Source organism: Canis lupus, chromosome 23 (genome assembly GCF_048164855.1).
Source record: "Canis lupus baileyi chromosome 23, mCanLup2.hap1, whole genome shotgun sequence".
Classification (NCBI taxonomy): Eukaryota; Metazoa; Chordata; class Mammalia; order Carnivora; family Canidae; genus Canis; species Canis lupus.
In genome coordinates, this window is record NC_132860.1 from 21,350,631 (window position 1) to 21,371,080 (window position 20,450).

The 20,450-nt window shown below is 42.8% G+C and overlaps 1 long non-coding RNA gene across 9 annotated transcripts in view; it reads right to left on the bottom strand.

Moving 5' to 3' along the window:
* LOC140614889 (uncharacterized) overlaps positions 1 to 12,525 on the bottom strand; it is a 47,529-nt gene extending 35,004 nt beyond the window's left edge. For 2 of the 9 annotated variants that reach the window (XR_012015622.1, XR_012015616.1), the window contains exons 1-4: positions 12,132 to 12,525; positions 11,875 to 11,940; positions 9,265 to 11,184; positions 4,797 to 4,959 (exon numbers count right to left, since the gene is read on the bottom strand). This is a non-coding gene — a long non-coding RNA (uncharacterized lncRNA). Of the gene's footprint in view, positions 1 to 4,796; positions 4,960 to 5,018; positions 11,185 to 11,874; positions 11,941 to 12,131 lie in introns of those variants that run through there. The other 7 variants (XR_012015621.1, XR_012015620.1, XR_012015623.1 and 4 more) reach the window with 7 other exon arrangements.
* Positions 12,526 to 20,450: the final 7,925 nt, after the last annotated feature.

A 20,450-nucleotide genomic window follows, 5' to 3' on the forward strand; every position in this document is an offset into this window, starting at 1 on the left:
TCTAGACAGTTTACACAGAAGAGAGAACTTCATATTACAGGAAAAGGGGGTAAACAGTAAACCAAGGAAACAAGACCATCAAAACCAAGCAAACTTTGCAAAGACTTTAACACATTTTGTAGCTTTTCAGACTCAGGTTTTATAAACCAAGACAATTAAAATGTATTTCTAGACAGAAAGTGGAATGGTGGCTGCTAGGATCTTGGGAACTGGGGGGATTGGGTAATTACAGAATTTCAGCTTGGGAAGATCAAACATTTCTGGGGATGGATAGTAGTCATGGTTGCACAACAATGTGAGTATACTTTATGTTACTGAACTGTGCATGTTAAAATGATAAATTATTTCCAAGTTTTGTCCTTCATTTTATATTCTGGAACAAACTTATCTGTTATTCTAAAACCCATGTCAGGGCATTTGCAATGTTGGAACTAGTTGTACAAGATTCCTAAGAATATTAATATGCAATGCATTCATTGTTGCTATTTTCAAGTGGTTCAATAAATAAGAATTATAAACCTTTCTCAATTTCAATTTCTAATATGGTAAATGTCAGAGTTAAGACCCCCCACTCCCCCAGCTTGCAGTTTTCAATATACACATACACAAAGGTTTTAAGTTACCTTAAAGATAACTTGGAAGTTACCTTTAAGCTGACATAGTATAAAAAAAAATTACCATTGAAATAAAAAGTTTTTAAGAATAATGATTCAATTTAGTTAAACACAATTTCCATTTTTTTCATAATCTTAAACATTATGAAGAATGTTAACTTATTTTGATCAGTAAGATCTACAAAAAAGAATACCAAAGTAGAATGTTGTTAGGAATTATACTTAACACTAATAAATCAGAGAAAACATAGCTGTTATTATTAAACCCCAAATATTAAACTAGTTTTATTTTCTGAAGATTAAATTTAGGTACTTGAAGTCTTAAAATGTTATTGAGTTGGTTTTTGTAAGAATTTTTTTTTAATGTAGCACATTTAAAATATTAGAAGTTCAATTTTATTGCTTTCTGGGAATTTTGGGAATATTTGCTTTATATATAAGCACTTATTTATTCCTATCAGACAATCAGAATAGAGTTCTTGGTAATCAAATGTATTAATACCCTCTGGTGGTAGGAAAATATTATCTAATCACAAAATAAAGAGTTGAAAGCTTTTCTGAACTATAGGCACATAGACAGAGAGACACATAAAGAGAGCTTATTGCTTCAATTCTGCAATTTCAGTTAAGAGTAGGACCAGAAACCCCAAATTCCACCAGCCCTGGTATGAAAGTTTCCTTCCCAATGGGCACAGAACTCTTAATTGATTTGGGCTCAAAACAGACAAACTAAAAGGACTAACATCCGGATTCTCCATTGTTTCTCACTCAGCATGGAATAGATCTCTGTAATCCATTAAGCCATTTCTAAAGATCACCACAGGGTCAGACTCTAAAAGCAAATTCTCCATCACTGCTGCTACTAATGAGTAGTGGCTATAAATGAACCAAAACCAAAATATCAAATTAGCAGAGAGGAAAATTAAAATTAGAAAAATAGCAAAGATGCTTTGTCACTTTGGATTCACCTCCAGGTGCCAAGAGCTGTACTCAGGTATAAGCAGCCTATAGGAGATGCACTTCTCTGATGGCAAAGTTTACCTGCCTCTGTCAGATGAATCCTTTGGGCATCTTGGGGAAAGAACTCTAAAGCTGAAAAAAGGTCATTTTCAAAATAAGAAAAAAGCATGACTCTCCTGCACATATACATATTAAAGATTTTTATTTAAAATCTTCACTAATGAGGAAGTAGATAAGGTGTTATAACCAGTTTAAAGGGGAATCTAAAGAACAGACATATTTATGGATTAGGAATACTGAAATGCATGTGCATTATGGAGCCGAAGTTAGTTTATTGTGTATGTGGTAGAGAGTGGGGAGTGGTGTCAGGGTCAGGTGTTTTGCATTGCTGCTACCTACAACTCTGAGCTGTAAAATAAGTTCTAGGAAAATCAGAATCAGATATTGAGAAGAGGGTATTATAGATAATACATAGTATTATTGAAGCTCAAAATTTTTCCTACATAAGGTTATCATTAAGATGCTGGTGCCATTCCCTGGGCCAGGAAGATATGGTGCGACTGGAACTGCCTATAATTCAGCCACTCCCAGGCCCCACTTCATTACTCCAGGATAATGTTTATCTCTTCCCCCTAAGCCCAACCAGCCCCACAGCTTTCATCCAATCAAGCCAGGAACTCCCACTTAGCACCCACATTATCCTCAGCTTGTCCACCCACATTGGGAAAAAAAAAAAAAACGACCTTTCTCCTATGTTTCAACCTTTCTCCTATATGTCTGAATCCTGATGTGAAAAGCTAAAAATTAAAAAAGTATATTTTTAAGCTTGAATTTGTTTAAAAATCTCCCTAACTTCAGTTTCTAATGTAAACACCCATAAAGCTAAAAGAATTTGCCTTCGACTACTTTCAGTAAGAAAAACAGAAGGATTCCCTTACTTCTCTGAAGCATGACTCTGAGTTATGGTGAATTGTCCAATTTCATTTCTAAACGGCTAAAAAAAGGAAAAAAGGCATTCCCACAAAAATATAGTGTAATAAACAGTTAATAAGGACAGAAAGACAAAAAGGAAGGCAATCTGTCATTCATATGTTGAAAAAGATAAAGATGCTTCCTTCTCCTAGAGGGGCTTTAAAATGAAATCCTATGGGTGCATAGTGGAGCTAGAAAGCACCTGTTAAAATGAGAGATGTCTTGGATGCAGACAAGATCCAGAGAAAAGGAGAAAACAGTGACAATTCCCCTGACTTCAAAGGCAGGTTGAGAGACCACCTGCGAGGATTTGCAAGGTTGCTTGTTGGAGACAGCCTTGTGACCCTGAGATTAACACGCACTCCTCAACCCTTCAAGTGAGGTTTGAGGAATTTGAAAAAAGACTTTGGGAAACATAGTCGCAGCACTGTGGCCTTTCCCCTCTCACCTCCTCCCTCTTGGGGAGGTGAGCTCCTCCTCCTCTCAAGTCTCAGAAGGAGTTTTCAAAGATTAGTTGGCAAACCGTGCTCCTTAGAATCCAGAGGACCAGATCGACTGGTACTGGATGCATGCCAGAGAAAATTAAAAGCAGAAGGCCACGGCTGGAGTCAGGGTAGGAGGAGGAGTGTGTACACTACTTAATGCAGAACAGAAAAGCACATGCACCCCGTGGGTCACATGGGGGAAGGGAGAAAATGAACGTGAGGGTTGTTTTTAAGGAGCCCCTGCACAAGTGGGCTGCCTGCCAGAGGCTGCTAGGCAACAGGGGCCTGGAATCAAATGCAGAAGCCAGTGGAGCAAGTGGCCAGCAGAGGAGGTGCTGTTGTCCAGTGTTTTCAGTGGAGCCATCCCCAAGCCCTTCACTCCTCCACAACCCTCCCTCCACCTTGCCACCCCTACCCAAGAGCGGCGTAAGAGGAGGGGTCCACTTTGAACACGTACTGAGGTCCTGGAACACCATCACCAAGCGCTTCAGTTCCCCTAAAGGAAGCCCCCTCCACCTCCCCCTCCTTCCTCAGTCCACCTCCACCAGAAGCCCGGAAGTCCTTGTAGGACCCACACCCTAGAGGGAGTGGGAAAGGAGCAGTAGAAGCATTAGGTAGGAAAGCAAAGAAGCCAGCTGTTCTACCCAGCTCCTCTGGCCCCTACTTCGCTTTCCACAACGGCAGGCTTCCAGCCTGAAGCAACCTGAACTGGGGAAGTGGAGGAAGGAGAAATACTTGCCTTAAATGAAATTCAGAGTTTTAACTATTACATGGGACTGGCCGTTTTAACTACTGAGACTACTTCATGACTAAAATTGGCTGGAGGACCTTTTTTCTAAGTGTCTTCAAGAACTACAGGTACCCACCTGAAGAACCAGCCTCTGAGTAGAGGGAGCAGGGACGGAAATGAATTTGCTTTATGATCACATCCTATCGAGGCTACGCTTTTTAACATAATGGGTAAACCAGTTTGCTCCAAAGAAGACCGCCTCTTTCCTGATTCTCTAGTAAGCCAACCACACTGTTGCCCTAAAATAATTTTACAGGACTTCAGAAATTTCCATCCCCAGCATATCCAAGCCAGAAAAAGACCCTGCAGGTTTTCAGAAACTTGTCAACCACATAGACACAGGAGCCAAGCAGGAAAATAATAGCATGATTTCACATGTTCTTTTTTTTGGTGGTGGTGGGGGTTATCTTCTTGTTTTGAATATTCCACGAGATTCCTCAGACAGCAAGTTCTAGAGCTCGGTTTATCAGAGGAGGAAAAACAACAATGCCAGCTCATCCAGTTAGCTGGTCAGAATCAGGGAGAAATCAAACCAGAGGATGCAACAAATTCTAAGAATTCATTCACAAGACAGTTCTTTGTATTTTATGAGACTTATATCCTAGGAAGCATGCCAAAGAACCTCTGGATGAATTCTAGAAACACTGCACCTTGGGGTGGCAGGTGGACACCAGCTAGAGCCCTTTTCAGCCTTTCTTCTGAGAGCATTCATGTCCTCAGACCAATCTCTGATACAAGTTATACAAGCTCTCCAGGAGAGAACTACTTTCAAGGATCATGTGAATTTACAATTTCAGTGTAAGTTGTGCTGTGTATTTCTAAGCACAGTGAATGTGTACATCACTAACAAAACAGGTACATTACAATCATTTTCCTTCCCTAATATACTGAAGTATCATAAGACATATGTGAAGAAGGCATTATCGAGTTACAGGTACTGATGATTTCAACATTCCTTCAAGATTTACCATTTACCTGTGTATGATAGCCCATCATTGGGACGCCTGGGTGGCTTAGAGGTTGAGCGCCTGACTTTAGCCCCAGGTGTGATCCCACAGTCTTGGGCTTGAGTCCCGCATCAGGCTCCCTGCATGTCTCTGCCTCTCTCTCTCTGTGTCTTTCATGAATAAATAAAAATCTTTAAAAAAAAAAAAAAAAGAAGAAGATAACCTATCATTCTGGGTTGGGTGGGGTGTGTTTTTTTTTTTTTTTTTTTTAAACTACTAGGGTATCTCTAAAGAACAGGTATGGGGCTGCTTATGTGGAATCTCCGCAGAATGACTGGCAGACCCCCTGGGCTGACTAGTTCAGCAGCCAAGGAATGCCTGTACAATAATCAGCATATGTAAAATGGGGGGAAATTCAGCTCCTTTGGCTAAAATTCCCCTTTGGGAGAATTCAAAAATTGTGTCCTATGTATCAGTATTTCTCAAACTTTAGTAATTACCTGGGGATTTTGTTAAAATGCAGGTTCTGATTAGAAGGTCTGGGGATGGGCCTGAGAGTCTTCATTTCTAACAACTTTCCAGGGGATGTTGGCCCTGTTGACACCCCAAGAAGGGAATAAATTGAAGAAAAGGTAGAAAAGAGGGGAAAAAAATGGACTGACTGTGGAATAGAGGATCGTAAGCCCAATACTCACTCCTGGTCATGCTCTGAGACCACTTCCAGGGGAGGCCCTTTAGATTCTTTAGCAGCTAGATCTCCCTGGAGGATCCCATTGTAAAATCCCCGTATGAGAACAGTACCACCCCACTTATCTTGGATCTGTGTGGCATGGAGTGGGGAGTGGGGTGTCCCCCTTACATTTGGAGGAAAACGTCATGGCTCCCAGGTAGTGAAACTCTAGCAGCAGTGACAGCAGTGTCCTAGGACAGGGGAAGTACTCCAAGGTGTGGAATGGAGGAAACAATGGCAAGAGCCACACAGGAATTCTTGGACTGCGTGCATGAGACATCACTGGTTAAGTCCCAGAAAAAAACTTCTGGTAAGGGGTGTGTTAAGGGGTGTGATAAGAGATAGATATGTGACCTCCAAAGAACTACACGTGTGCTCTGTAAGAGCTGGCATTCAGGGAGGGCGTCATGGCAGGCTGTGTCAGCCAGAGAAGCAGAAACCTCCCACAGAGAAGGGAGCCTAACGTCACCGCCCCAACCCTCCCCTCCCAGGAAGGGGCACTTGCCTGTTTGCTTTTCCTTCTTCCTTAACACTAGAGAGAAGAAGATATGGGAGTACCTGAGACCCAGACTGTGACCCCTTTCCTCCTCTCTACTCTGATCATATTTAGATATTCAGAAAAATTTTAAAGTTTTCTGTGGATTTTCATCCTTAGAACCCATGTTTCTACTGCATTTTCTTGATTTATAAGATCTAAGTATATTAATAGAATGAGAACTTTCTTGTGGAAAAAAAGCCTGATACCTTGAATCTGAGAGGTGATTCGTTATTAGCAACAATAATGATGGCAGCTAACCTTTATCAACTGCTATTTTCCATATACTCTGTTGGCTGTTTTACATGGAATCTCTTATTATAATCCTCCTCATGACTCTGTGAGGTAGGAACTGTCATAGTCTCAAATTTACAGGAAAAGGAAACTGAGGTTTAAGCAGTGTAGACCACTTGTTCAGTACACCCCAGCTGGTGAATACTGACGTCAGGATTTGAATCCAGGCACAAGCTCTGGAGAAGGATGCAGGAAACGCATGAGGTTCTGGAGAATGCAGAGGATCTTGGAAAAGGCCACAATCCCTTACCCCTCCCCCACAAACAAATATTAACGGTGAGAGACTGCCCTGGGGTAGGTACTGAGCAGAGAGTGGTGAGGGAGACAGATGGGCCCACAGAGCTTACTGTGTGAAGGAAGAGAGCCTCAAACACAAATAAGAATGTCATCTTCGGGGCAGCCTGGGTGGCTCAGCGGTTTAGTGCCACCTTCAGCCCAGGGCATGATTCTGGAGTCCCAGGATGGAGTCCCACATCAGACTCCCTGCATGGAGCCTGCTTCTCCCTCTGTGTCTCTGTGTGTCTCTCATGAATAAATAAAATCTTAAAAAAAAAATAGAATGTCATCTTCAATATTTCTGTAAACTATGAAGAAAAGTCCAAAGGGGCATCTCCAAGGTAACAGGTGGAGAACAATTTAGACCAAGCAGGGAGAACAGGGTTCTCTGAGTAAGAAGGGTCTAAACAGAGACCTGACAAATGAGCACATTAGTCAGATGAAGTGAGGAAAAACCTCTTGGGCAGAGGAAATTGCTGGTGAAAAAAAGGGGGAGCCCGGGTGGCTCAGTGGTTTAGTGCCACCTTCAGCCCAGGGCCTGATTCTGGAGGCCCGGGATCAAGTCCCATGTCAGGCTCCCTGCATGGCTGTGTCTCTGCCTCTCTCCCTCTCTCATTCTGTGTGTGTCTCTCATGAACAAATAAAGAAATCTTAAAAAAAAAAAAAAAAAAGAAAAAGAAAAAGAAAAAAAGTATTCCAAGACTTTTTGGGGGTAGGGATTGGAACAGGCTGGGGCACATTTCAAGTCTCACTTGCGGATCACAGAGTCTCCATCCACTACTGGGATAGATGAATGTGAGAGTTTTGGCATTTGGGGGCTAAAGCTTCAGGATTTGCTAGTCAGATATGGAATCAGAAAGTGCTCTCTGAAGGGGTGAGGATCAGGGATCCTGAGGCAGGAACTCATCTTGGGCTTTCTCTGTCTCAGAGGCTCCTAGTCTCGTGGTAGAGTCCTCAGGTTTCTGCTCCCTGTTCTCACCCAACCTTTAACCCCTCATCTGCTCAGGTCTTCTGCACTGCGTTTTCAGACTGCCCATTCATTTCCACCTGGCCCTATTCTACCTCCCCATCCAGGCATTTCCCCTGTACGTATGGAAGGAATAGCTCAGTTTTCTTGCCTTAACTGGAACCAACTTGTGCATTTTCTGCCTTTATTCTTTTGCTTAAAACTTTTTCTTTCCTGCAATTCCCTTTCCTATTTATATTCACCTGAAAGAACTCTGGAAGTCTAGCTCAGAGTGCACTTCCTTCACAAAGCTTGCCCACGTCCCTACAATCAGAGCTCCTATTTTGTCCATTACCGCCCATCTGATGGTAGTATAGTCTGCTTGCTTTACTATATTTTACGCACACTTATATCTTCCAAAAGTTAGTGAGCCTGTCCAGACATGAGCCATATTATATCCATACCTTGATAGGCCCAGCCTCTTGTGCTTCCTTCTCTCCTTTCTTAGGGTAGGAAATACCTGTTCATATTAATCAGTAGCTTGTTTACTTTTTAAAGTCCTCACCATCTAGTTATATTCTCACTCTTCTCTGAGGGTGAGAGTCACCTGGGTGCTTGCTAAAAAGTCAGATTTCTGGATTCTACCCTAAACCCAACGAGTCATATTGTTCAGGGGGAAGAGAATCAAAAGTTATATTACAAACAACTGCAACAGGTAATTCTTATCATGACAGAATTTGGGAAAGTACTACTGAGTATTATTTAAGTCAGGGAATTATATGCCCTGAGCTAAATGTTTGTTCATTCACCTTTTCCCCCCTGTAGCTGAACAGATGTTATTGCAATAGGACTTGTTTTTCTGAAGCCTCCAGCCCTTTAAAAGGGAATGAAGGAAATATGTTTTAGATGTAGAAGTATTTCAAGATGGATGTTTGGAACTGGGAAGAGAGCCTGGACTGGAGACCTAGATTAGAGAGTAAATTTGCACAGAATAGACCAGAAACCCAAATCTGGGAAAGAGTCTGTGCAGAACAGGAATACCTAATTAGACCAGGAATGTAACCCTCACAATTGTCCTTATTAAGTAGGTTTTATTATCTACATTGTGCAGATTAAGAGGCTGAGTTACAAAGAAGTCAAGGGATGTAAGTCATACAGCTAGTAAGCATAAAAGCTCCCAAATTACATGTGATTGTGTATTCATTTCACAAATATTTATTAAGTGTCTCCTATATACAAAGCACCTTTCTTAAAACATAGTCTATCCTTTTATCTAGCAGCTTTTAAGCTTTTCCTAGTTTGATTACAATGACTCTAGATATTGATTCCCTTTTTGTTGGGATTCACAGGGTTTTTTGAATCTGCAGCTTTAGTTTCTTGCTAGAAGCTGCCCTAAGTCCCCTTCCACTTGTCTACAGAAGTCCATGTCTCAAGACGGATACTTTCATAATAATCATGGAAATGATATTCCATCACTTTGCCATATTCTATTGTTAAGATTAAAGGCAGAAGTCCCTTTCCCTACACTTGGGGGTGGGGTGGGAGATACCTTAGAACCTGTTGACCACAGTCTCCTATTAGACTCCTTACTTTGCCCATCCCTGCCTTTGATTTTTGTACAGTGGGACTCACAGTGCAGTCAAAACTGTCTAATTTGGGGAATGTATGAGTGCCTTCAAGGCAAAAGTGGGTTCCCGTGCCTTCTTACCACTCACTTTGGGCTTGATAATTCCTTATTGTTTTGTCATCCCTTCGTTGACCTTAAGAAAATGTTTCTTATGTTTTGTCCAGTTTTTCTCTCTCAAGTTGTTTTCAGTCAGAGAGTTGATCCAAATAACCTAGTCCACCTTACTGGGAAAAAGAAGTCCTGATTCAGTGTTTAGAAGATCCACTCAGACCGCAGTTTGAGGAATAGTCTGTAAGGATGCAAGTGTGGAAGCAGAAAGATAGTTATTTTAATAACCCAGGTGAGAGAGGATGATGGCTTGATATAAGGTGGTAACAGTACAGAAACCTCAGGCAGAAGGGGTAACACAAACATTTAAAAAACATTTAAGAGAGTTATATCATTTTCTCTGAAGTGTAACTGAAGGTGAGGGCTGTATAGAAGCTCATCAGGACTCTGGAATCACCAGGTGGTGTTACATTCCAGTACCTTTTTTTATCCCTCCACTGCTTATTATACTCCACTGCAACCATACCTACCACCAGAAAGTCAGTTAAAACTCCTCTCTATAGTCTGGTTGTAAATTTTTATAGGGGGCAGCCTAGGTGGCTCAGCGGTTTAGTGCAGCGTTCAGCCCAGGGTGTGATCCTGGAGACCCAGGATCAAGTCCCATGTCAGGATCCCTGCATGGAGCCTGCTTCTCCCTCTGCCTGTGTCTCTGCCTCTCTGTCTCTCATGAATAAATAAAATCTTAAAAAAAAATTTAGAGGACAACCCCTGAGCTAGTGAATAATAAACTTTTATATTGTCCCACCATCGACAATATAAAAGATTTCCCATTTTTCTATAGAGTGTACAGTGGGGAGGTGCATCTCCAGCCTCAGAGGTGGATGCCCCACAGAGTCCTCCAGAGAGGAGTCACTTAACAAGGGTCTGCAGCTTTGAGTTGGATTTGTGGTTTAAATATCCCCTCAGCCACCCTTTATTTTCTAGCTTTGAGAAGTTGGTATGGTTCTGAGTACGGTTCTTGAGGTCACTGGCACTGTGTTGCAGACTAGTGGTCTTTCTGTTTCCTTCCATTCACCCCACATCATCTTCATTTAGGAGGCTCAGCCAGGTTGGCCTGGCTTTTCTTGTTTCACCTCTTCTGCTGTTCTGCAGCATTTAATTGGAGACTTGATGGAGCCCACCCTTCCCCAGATTTAATGCCCTAGACTCCAAGCTCTCTTCCCTACAACGGCAGTTGCATACCTGCCTTACTCCCTGACTTCATTTTAAGCCATTTTTCCCCCCTGGTTATTGCACTTTGGTCTCCTGGGGCCTCTGTCTCCTGAATTTACCAAGGTCATTCCTACCCTAGAACCTTTCCTTCTCTATTCAGTCTACCTGGAAAGCTCTTTCTCTAGACCTTCTTGTAGCTGGTTTCTACCCACCATCCCAGAATCCCCGAATCCTCTCCTGGGTTCAGCATCAATAGATTAAATTGATTAAAAATCTAAGTTATGTAGATCCTGCACATCAGACAGAGGAAAGGTTAAGCACGTTATAAAACAACAGGGAGGGCAGGCATGCCAGTCTGAGACACAAGGTAGGAGGCTATAGCACTGCTTCATTCCTAAAAACAAAGGAGTAACCATTATGCCTATGCACATTTGATACTACCAAGCAAAGTGAGTCCTTTCTAAGTCTACTATGGTCTGAATGTATTCCCCCCAAATTCATATGCTGAAACCTAACCCCCAAGGTGATGGTATTAGGAGATGGGGGGGGGGTGCTTTTGATGGTGATTAGATCATTTGGGCAGAACCCTCATGCATAGAATTAATGCCTTTATTAAAGAAGCTTGAGGAAGCTCCCTTGGCCCTTCCACCTTGTGACATTACAGAAAAAGATGGCCATTGAGGAAGCAGGCTCTCACCAGATACCAAACCTGTTAGCACCTTGGTCTTGGACTTCCCGGCCTCCAGAACTGTAAGAAATAAATTTCTGTTGTTTATAAGCCACCCAGTCTACCGTATTCTGGTATAGCAGCCCAAACAGAGTAAGGTTCCCAATTTCTAAATTGACTATTAGTCTGAGTCAAGGCAGGCCCAGTAGAGGGACCTCAGAGATACTATAGAGGGATCTGGAAACTTCAGGCCCAGGTCGAGGAGCATCTGCTTCCTGGACTTACCAGTGAGGAGGGGATGATTTTTGAGTCTGGGGACTTTATTTTGTGGGCTCATCAAGCTATCACTTCTGTTACCTTTTGTCACAGAGTCACATCCTGCTATAATTATCTTTAATCCAGACTGGCCAATACTGGCTTCACTAAAATGTCAACCAATCTGTTGTTTCTTCTCAGTCATTTACTTGATCTAGGACTCTGGGCGAATCATTTCACCCGAGTTTTAACTTCTTTGCCTGTATAAAGGGGGGGACAAGGCAAAACCAGCCCCTAACATTACCAGGGTCATTGCAGGGGCGGGATTAGAATAGGGGAAAGCACTTTGAAAGGTTTAAGGACACATTATGTGATTAGGAAGTAGGATTATGATTACAGCTATCTGCATTTTGCCAGCTCCCAACAATTACAACCCAATAGTTACAGCAGTGTCTTCCAAGTCCTGCTGAGTGAGAGGCCTGCCAGTCATCAAAACATATTAGAATCAAGACTTACCCAGGCAGCTACTTCTGGACTCCACAGCAATACGTGTTTTTCCTGTCCCTGGTGAGGGCCCCTCCGCTGGAGTGAGTGAGCACAGTGGCTCAGCTCCTAAATCCTACCAAGCGCCCCCTCCCCCCCCCAGGAGATCTTCCCATTCTCTGGCTTTCCTCTGCTGCTTGCCCATCTGTCCCCCTTCCCTGTGGATCACTCACTTACACCGCCCCCCCTCCTCTCCCATCCCCTCCTGGGGTCCCATTCCTTGCCCTCACCCTCCTGTCCTTTCTGCTGCTTCCCTGTCCCCAAAGCCCATTTCAGCCAGCGACCCCTCTGTGCATCAGCCTCTCTCCCTCTCCTTTCAACCGTCCTGGCCTCAGCCGTTTTCCCCCCGCGTGGTCCCGCTTCTCACCTCCAGACGTTGGAAGTTCAACGCTTTCCAGCGCCCGCGGGTGGGTGGCGGTCCAGGGGGCGGGGCGCCCGAAGGTGTGTGGCAGGGCCTGGCACCGAATCACGTCCCCTAAGCACACCTGGTATCTCTGCGGCTCCTCCTGAACTGGCTTGGGTCCGTCTCTCCTTCAGGCCTTGCCCTTGAGATGACTTACAGACTTACCCGAGGCAAAGACCAGACCAGCAGAACCCAGTACCGGTCCATGGGAGCCCTCTGGATAAAATAATGGATGTTGTCATTGTTTTCCTGTTAAATTGTAACTGTTAAAATTCAAGTGATTATTTGAGGAACACACTAAATCTGATAATGAAATTGTACCTCCATAAGCACCTGCAGCATTTGCTTCTTTCAAGGCCAGACTTCACCTCCAGAAGCAATCCATCCAAGCTGGGTAATTCCGTAGAAAAACTAAGCAGAGGCCTAAGGTACCTCCCAGGAAACATTATACTTTGAACACAGGCATTCTATTTTGCTATCCTTTTAAATCCCACTAAAACTATTGTAAAGGGATTTCCCCTCCCTCCTAATGCATTGTTTGAAATATGAGTGAAAGTGAGAAGGAGCTAGGAAATGGGACTTCCTCATCTATCCTAGGCCAAAGTGTAGAACACATCCCCCATCTCCTATGCTCTGTTACTCTCTGGCACCATGCTGAGCATTGCCTGATCCCTTAACTGACTTTATTTATTTTTTAAAGATTTTATTTATTCATGAGAGACACAGAGAAGAAGAGAGACAGGCAGAGGGAGAAGCAGGCTCCCATCAGGGACCCCATGTGGGACTCAGTCCTGGGACCCTGGGATCATGTCCTGAGCTGAAGGCAGATGCTCAACCACTGAGCCACCCAGGCAACTGACTTTAAAGGGATTTTTAAAGGCAAAAATCCTCAGAAATGGTAAGGAAAGAGGAGATGACAACATTTTGGAACCTGAAAAATGGACAGGTGTCTCATGGCTTAATAGAACCTACAACAGTATGTAAGGTACAAGTAAGCAAAGAATTGCCACAGCTGAATGATAGAACCCTCAAAAGGTCTAGAAATTGATGTTCAAGGTATCTTTGAAAATGAGGTAGAGGGAAAATAAAAGAAGATTGGTTGAAAGCTTTTGAGAAGAAGATACTGCTTTTCTTACCAGACAGAAACAGGAGATCTGGCTTGAGAAGGTAAGACTGAAGATCCTTCAGGAACAGCTGAAGGCCAGGGATACCACAAAACACTTGGATGCTCAAGAGCACATGAGCACAGTATAGACCTCATAGCCCACCCTACTCCACCCTGCTGTCTTCTCCCATTGGTTCCTCAGATGATGGGACCCACACCTTTATTCTCTATCCAGAAAATATGAAAAATTTTCTCTGGGAGATCTGACCAGCCCAAGAAGAAAGAATTAAATATCCCAGCATCTAGAGTTCTCCAACAGCCCAACTAGATCACCCTTCAATGAAGCTCCAACTTGACAAGCTCCATCCACTGCCTAGAACTTCCCATTGACTGTTATCCTTAGCTATTAAATCTTGTCCTACTGTGAATAGGACTGACATGTATAGCCAACAAAATTCCAAAGTTGACAGTCACTATGTAAAGCAAAAGATCAGAAGTCAAATGACTTTGAACTTCATAAGAACACCATCTTCAAAATATTTGTAAAAATTCCCGACCTAAAATCAGATACCTAGCCAAACTATGAATCTAGTGTGAGGTAGAATTAGGCATATATAGACAATCAAGTTTAAAACAATTTATCTTCCAGGCATCCTTTCTCTAGAAGCTATTACAATATGTTATGGCTGGGACTAAGGTCAAGTGAGTTAGGTGCTTTCTTGTCTTGGGTGCAAAATTTAAAAGGCACCAGAAAAATTAGTGATTAGGATAATGAGAATTTTAATGCAATATTAAGAAAAATAAAAATTAGTGCAAAATAAATCCATGATGAATGAAACATAAGAATGTAAAATAAAGATAGGACCCAACAGGACTGTGATTGTGGTGAGGAGAATGAGGCCAAGTCCCACAAGTTGCAGGTATGGGTTCTGCTTTTTTAAACATTCTGGTATTTTGTTGGTGATGCAAGTCAATTCTACTTTACGTAAGAGAGGACTGTGAATACAAGGAGGTGAGCATCATTCAAGATCACTTTGGAGGCTAGTTATCACGATAACAAAAGTTATGATTTTATTGGGTGGAAAGGGGGGTATAGGAGTATTATATTTCTGGTGGGCTGGTGGTAGAAATAGGAAACCCTTATCTTCCATGGTGGGTAGTCAGTAGATAATACTACCAACCAGGAGAACCAAGAAGTAATGTTAGCATGTTATTAAAAGATATGGGGATAAATACTTAAAAAAAAAAAAGATAAAAGATTTGACCGTGATTCCTTCTGGGGAAAGAGTAGTGGAAAGGAGCAAGGCAGGGGGCCGGGCAGGGACTGCTAATTGTCTTAATGTTGTAGAACTAGTTGACTCTTTAAGTTGTGTGCATATAAGACTAATAAAAAATTATAAGTAAATCCGTTTTTGGCATCTCAAATAAAAGTCTCTGAAGTACTCATCATGGGGAAGGCAGAAGTTTATTGGACTTCATCACATGATGCTATATGATTCAGTATTATTTTCACTTTGGGTTACACGTGGAGGTGGGTGCTAGAATTGCCTCAGTGTGAGGGCTTCTAACAATCTTCCTGGGCTTGTACATTTTCCAGGGGAGATAGCTGCTCCATCTCATGTGACCCTCACAACTACATGGCAAAGCATAAGATATCCCCAGGTCAAGGATACTTGCAGTTGAGGGAAACTGAGGCTCAGAAAGGGAGTTACCAGTCAAAACTAATCGTTCCACAGTTAGTAAGTAGCATTGAGGTAGACTGGATACCAGATCCTTCCAGTGAGACCAGTTTTCACACCAGGAAACCGGCATTACCTCCCATACTGTTGCTGCTTTTTGGTGTCCTCTCATTAGATTCCCATATTTGCTGTTTAGTTCTCACTGGTCCTGCAGCATTACCATTCCACGTTGGTGGGGCAGCTCTTCCCTGACGTGTGTGGAGGGCCCACCATCTCTCTGGCTGTAGTAACTAAACATTCCATGCTTAAGGCCAGACTTTTCTGCTTCAACCACCCCATTGCTCTTGCTCTTGCCTTTTCTGGGCTGACCTACAGGTCCATCTAGGCAGCCTGGGGCTGGCCTTCAAATGCCCCAAAGGGTCATCCATTACTAAATTTGCAGGGACTGGGGAATTACTTCTGGTTTGAGAAAAAGGGAATTTTCTCCCTGCTCACAAACTGAGTCCCACCTCAAAGGCTCTGTCTGTCTTCAGGAGGGGCCTTTGCACCTGCCTCTCCCCGCCTACACACAAGATGTGTCCCTGCTTCTTGAAACGTAGATAGATAGGATCATGTATATGACTGGGAATGTCCTGTGCTTCGGCCTTTCCCACATTGCTCAAAGCTTACTTGTTTCACCCCGGAAATTGGACAGCCTTATCACTCAAACCAGCATAATCATTCAAATATGCATTCCTCAAATACATATTTACACGTCTTATCTTTTATTACTTACATGCCTAGGTGGGTTCTGGGGCTCAAAACTGTTTGATTAAGACAAAGTGCTCCTTCAGTGGGCCTGTTTGGTAAACTATTTTCTTCCCTCAAAATGTGGCTATGTGGCTGGGCTAGATTCTGTTTCCAAAAGATCAGGCTTTACCAAGGGGAAGGTACTTACCTTTGTGCATGGTGCTAGTGATGGACCAAGAATGTGTCTGACCAAGTGCCTCTGTAGGTTGGGGGATAGTAAGTAAAGCTCAGAGAACAGGAAACAGCTAAAGGAATGTTGCTAGAATCTACAAAGGCCATCATTTCCAGGAGGTCCCTCCTCTAGGCATTATATCAGCAACAGAACTTTGACTACAGCTGGGGCCTGTTTTCTTCTTCAATCTTTGTACTTGCTTTCCTCCCCCTCACTTGTTTTATCCCAGAAATAACTTGAAGGAACAAAGTCCTTCCATAAAACATCCTTTGCTTCTCACTAATCAGACCTGACTAACTAGAGTGTATGATCATCCAAGACTCTGGTTTGAGTTGTCTAGGAAAGGGGCCAGCTTTTGGCCTAAGGTCCTCCTTTGTTCATGTTCACTGTGATGCTTCCTCTTCTCCGGTTTGACCCCAGATCTAAGGGTTAGCCAGGAAACCTGCTTTCTTGTAAAGTTTGAGGGGGTAAGATTTTCAGGACAGTTGCCCCCCTCTTGTTTTGGGGAAATGAATCTTCAGGGGCTTTCCTCCAGGAATGGTGATTTGAGAAGTGGGGCTTGCTGAAGGATCTAGGTCTGCAGGGAGTTATAAACTTGCCTGTTTTTCTACTTTGAGTCCTGAGAAGAGTCTGAGTGGTTCCCAATTGCTCCTAACTCCCCATCCCTGAATGACCCCTCTAGGACATCAGAGTTAGGATTCATAGTGATGATGCATGGGCTCAGGATGCGTGGGCTTTAGGGTCAAGCAGATCAGGATTTAAATTCTGCCTGACTCCACCATATTCTAATACCATCTCTTAGCAGGCCCCGAGCCTCCTATTGGACCCGGTGTTCTCCTCCCCTGAGTTAGGAGTGGTCTCTGCAGAGGACCTTGTTTCCTGGTGCTCTTCTGCATGCTGATCCTCAAGCAATCTTGAGTCTAACCCTTCTTATGCTATGTGCCTGATACTGTGATAAGCACTTTGAGCATTGTTTTATATAATTCTCAAAATGGCAGTGTGAATTACGATTCTGACACCAGTTATGATGTATTTTTTTCCCACACCACCAAGCAAAGCTCTTACACCAGCTAGATATCTTACAACTTAACTGTGACATTATCTACCTAGAGATAGTGTTGGATCCCACAGATTCAGGGCTCAGTCACACAATGGCCCCCTTACTTTGGGTGCCAATTGTGAGTCCAAATTTTCACTTGTGCTCCTAACTGGCTATAGATTGGAGGTTCCAAAATCCCTTCCTTGAGTTCAGTTAATTTGCTAGAGCATTCACAGAACTCAAGAGAGACATTTTACTTGCTAGATCATCAGTTTATTATAAAAGAACACCTGGAACAGCCAGGTGGAAGAGATGCATAGGGCAAGGTGTGGGCAAAGGGGATAGAACTTCCATGATCTCTCCAAGTCTTCTAAGCCACTCTCCCCAATTTCTATGTGTTCACCAACCTGGAGGCTCTCCAAAACCTGTCCTTTTTGTTTTTATAGAGGCCTTATTATGTAGGCATGATTGATTAAACCATTGACCATTGGTGCTTGAACTGAATTCCCAGACCCTTTCCCCTCCTTGAAGGAGAGGGGGTAGGGCTGAAAGGTCTAACCCGCCATCACTTGATTGGTTTCTTGACAACGAGCCCACTTTTTCCCCATGTTTTTATTTAAATCCTAGTTAGTTAACATACATGGTAAAATCGATTTCAGGTGTAGAATTTAGTGATTCATCACTTACATATAATACCCAGTGCTCAACACAAGTGCCCTCCTTAATACTCATCACTCATATAGCCCATCCCCCACCTGCCTCCCTCTATCAACTGTTCTCTATAGTTGAGTCTATTATTGTTTGCTTCCCCCTTTCTTTTTCCCCCTTCCCCTATGTTCATTTGTTTTGTTTCTTAAATTCCACATATGAGTGAAATCATATGGTATTTGTCTTTCTCTGACTGACTTATTTTGCTTAGCATAATACCCTTTAGCTCCATCCATGTCATTGCAAATGGGAAGATTTTATTCTTTTTAATGGCTGAGTAATATCATATATATATATATATATATATATATATATATATATATATATATCATATCTTCTTTATCCATTCATCAGTTGATGGATATTTGGGCTCTTTCTGTAATTTGGCTATTGCTGATAATGTTATAAATATCAAGGTGTTACGTGCCCCTTTGAATTAGTATTTTTGTACCCTTTGGATAAATAGCTAGTAGTGCAATTGCTGGGTAATAGAGTAGCTCTATTTTTAACTTTTTGAGTTAAAAATATTGTTTTCCATAGTGGCTGCATCAGTTTGCATTCCCACCCACAGTGTAAGAGGATTCCTCTTTCTCCACATCCTCACCAACATCTGTTGTTTCCTGTGTTGTTAATTTTAGCCATTCTGACAGGTGTGAAGTGGTATCTCATTGTGGTTTTGATTGGTATTTCCCTAATGACAAGTGATATTGAACCTCTTTTTCATGTTTCTGTTAGCCATCTGTATGTCTTTGGAAAAATGTCTGTTCATGTTTTCTGCTCATTAACTGAATTATTTATTTTTTGGGTGTTGAGTTTGGTAAGTTCTTTAGACTTTGGATACTAATTCTTTATCAGATATGTCACTGCAACCAGCCCTTTCTCAAAGTGACCTAGGGGCTTTGGGAAAGTCAGCTCTTTAACATGTCAAAAGGCACCTTTTTGGCTTTCATCACTTAGGAAATTCCATGGGTTATAGGGGCTCTGTGGCAGGAAAGAGGATAAAGACTGAATGTGTATGTCTTACTATAAATCACATATCACAGAAGTTAATGTAATCATTCCTGTTTTATAGCTGAGACTGAGTTCACTGAGATAACTTGTACAAAATCACACAAATTTTAAAAGGCAGGTCAGGCCCATTGGAACCCAGGTCTTTAAGGCTTAAAAGACAACACAGCATGCCAGGAGAGAGTAAAGGTGTTGGGGGCAGGCCCCTGAGCTCAGTGTGCCTACATTCCAACTGTAGGACCTCATGTCCACTAAGCTTTCTCAGCTTCACCCTCCTCATCTGTCGAATAAAGAGAAATATGCTGCAGGAGAGCTCTGAGAATGAAGTGAATTGGTATTTGTAAGATGCCTGTCACATGGCATTGAGAAGTGCTGGATTTCCCACCCTCCTCTCATCACCCCAACTTCTAGCCCAGGCTCTGTCATCTTCCCACCACATCATGCTGTTCCCAGCCCAGTATGGGAAATTGGGCAGGAACACAAATAAATATGATAGAAGAGAGAAAGCAGTAAGTACTATAGGAGCAGACAAGCTTTGTGAGGATGACCAAGGAGCACTTTGTGGAGACAGCAATATTAAATCCAGACCTGAAATGTTCAACAGATTTCAAGAGATAGAAAATGGATGAGAAGTCCCTGAGATTCCACATTCGAGTAACTAGACAGGGCCGGGGTTAGAGGGTGATGGACATGTAAGTACCTCATAGACCAAAGGGCTGCACTGTGTGTGAAATAGTGTTATTCAGGCCATGCTAGGTTCTAGACTAGGCTGGGCCACAGTACTTAGGCTCACACTCTAGGCTGAAATTGAACTTGGAGCACTACCCCCACGGAGCTTCCCACTGCCATCTGGTGGTCATCAGGAGCCCAGGCCCCAGCTGGAGGGGCTGACAGTAGAGCAGCCTCATCAAGGCAATCCCCCTTTGAGTGTGGCAAAGCCTGTGAGCAACCCTATTTCCACCCCCTGGAAAAGTTGGCATGAGAGAGAAAGGCCCAATATCTTGTCTTCAGCAAGTCAGACCAGCTGGGATTCTATTTTTAACCAGTACTGTTGTAGTTGACAGCTTGGAACGCCTTCTCCCTCCTTTTCTTCCTGCGTGTCCTGCCTCTTGCAGCCCAGGGCCCTGTAGAAAGGATGGATGGGAGCAGCCTCAGCACTGGTAAACAGAAGACCACTCTCCTTTCTCACTGTCCTCCACTCTACTCAGACTTTGTCCAGCCCAGTTAGCGGGTGGAGTTAGAGGTGGTACTGGCTGTGAGCTTAACGAGGGTTAAATTTCAGGGATTTTCACTACACAGGCAACTTCCAAGGTCCTAGCAATTTTGTATCTGTAATTTTGTAGTCTTTTTCATAAAAAAAAAAAAGGCACCCAATTTTATAAGCTCCAGGCCCCATAAAACTTGGGTCTGCCTCCTGATGAGTATGGCTTTTTTCCCAACTCCAGCTCTGTGTCTACTTCAATTGGATTTTCTTTTCCTGTCATGTTCTAATTTATTGTATGACCTTGAACAGCTTTATTTCCTGCTCTCTCAGTCTCAGTTTTCCCATCCTACAAGATGAAATATCAAGAAAGCCTCCCAACATATCATACTTCTGAATATCCAAGTATGTTCCTTGGTGAGGTCATCTGTTCTTGCTTGTCATT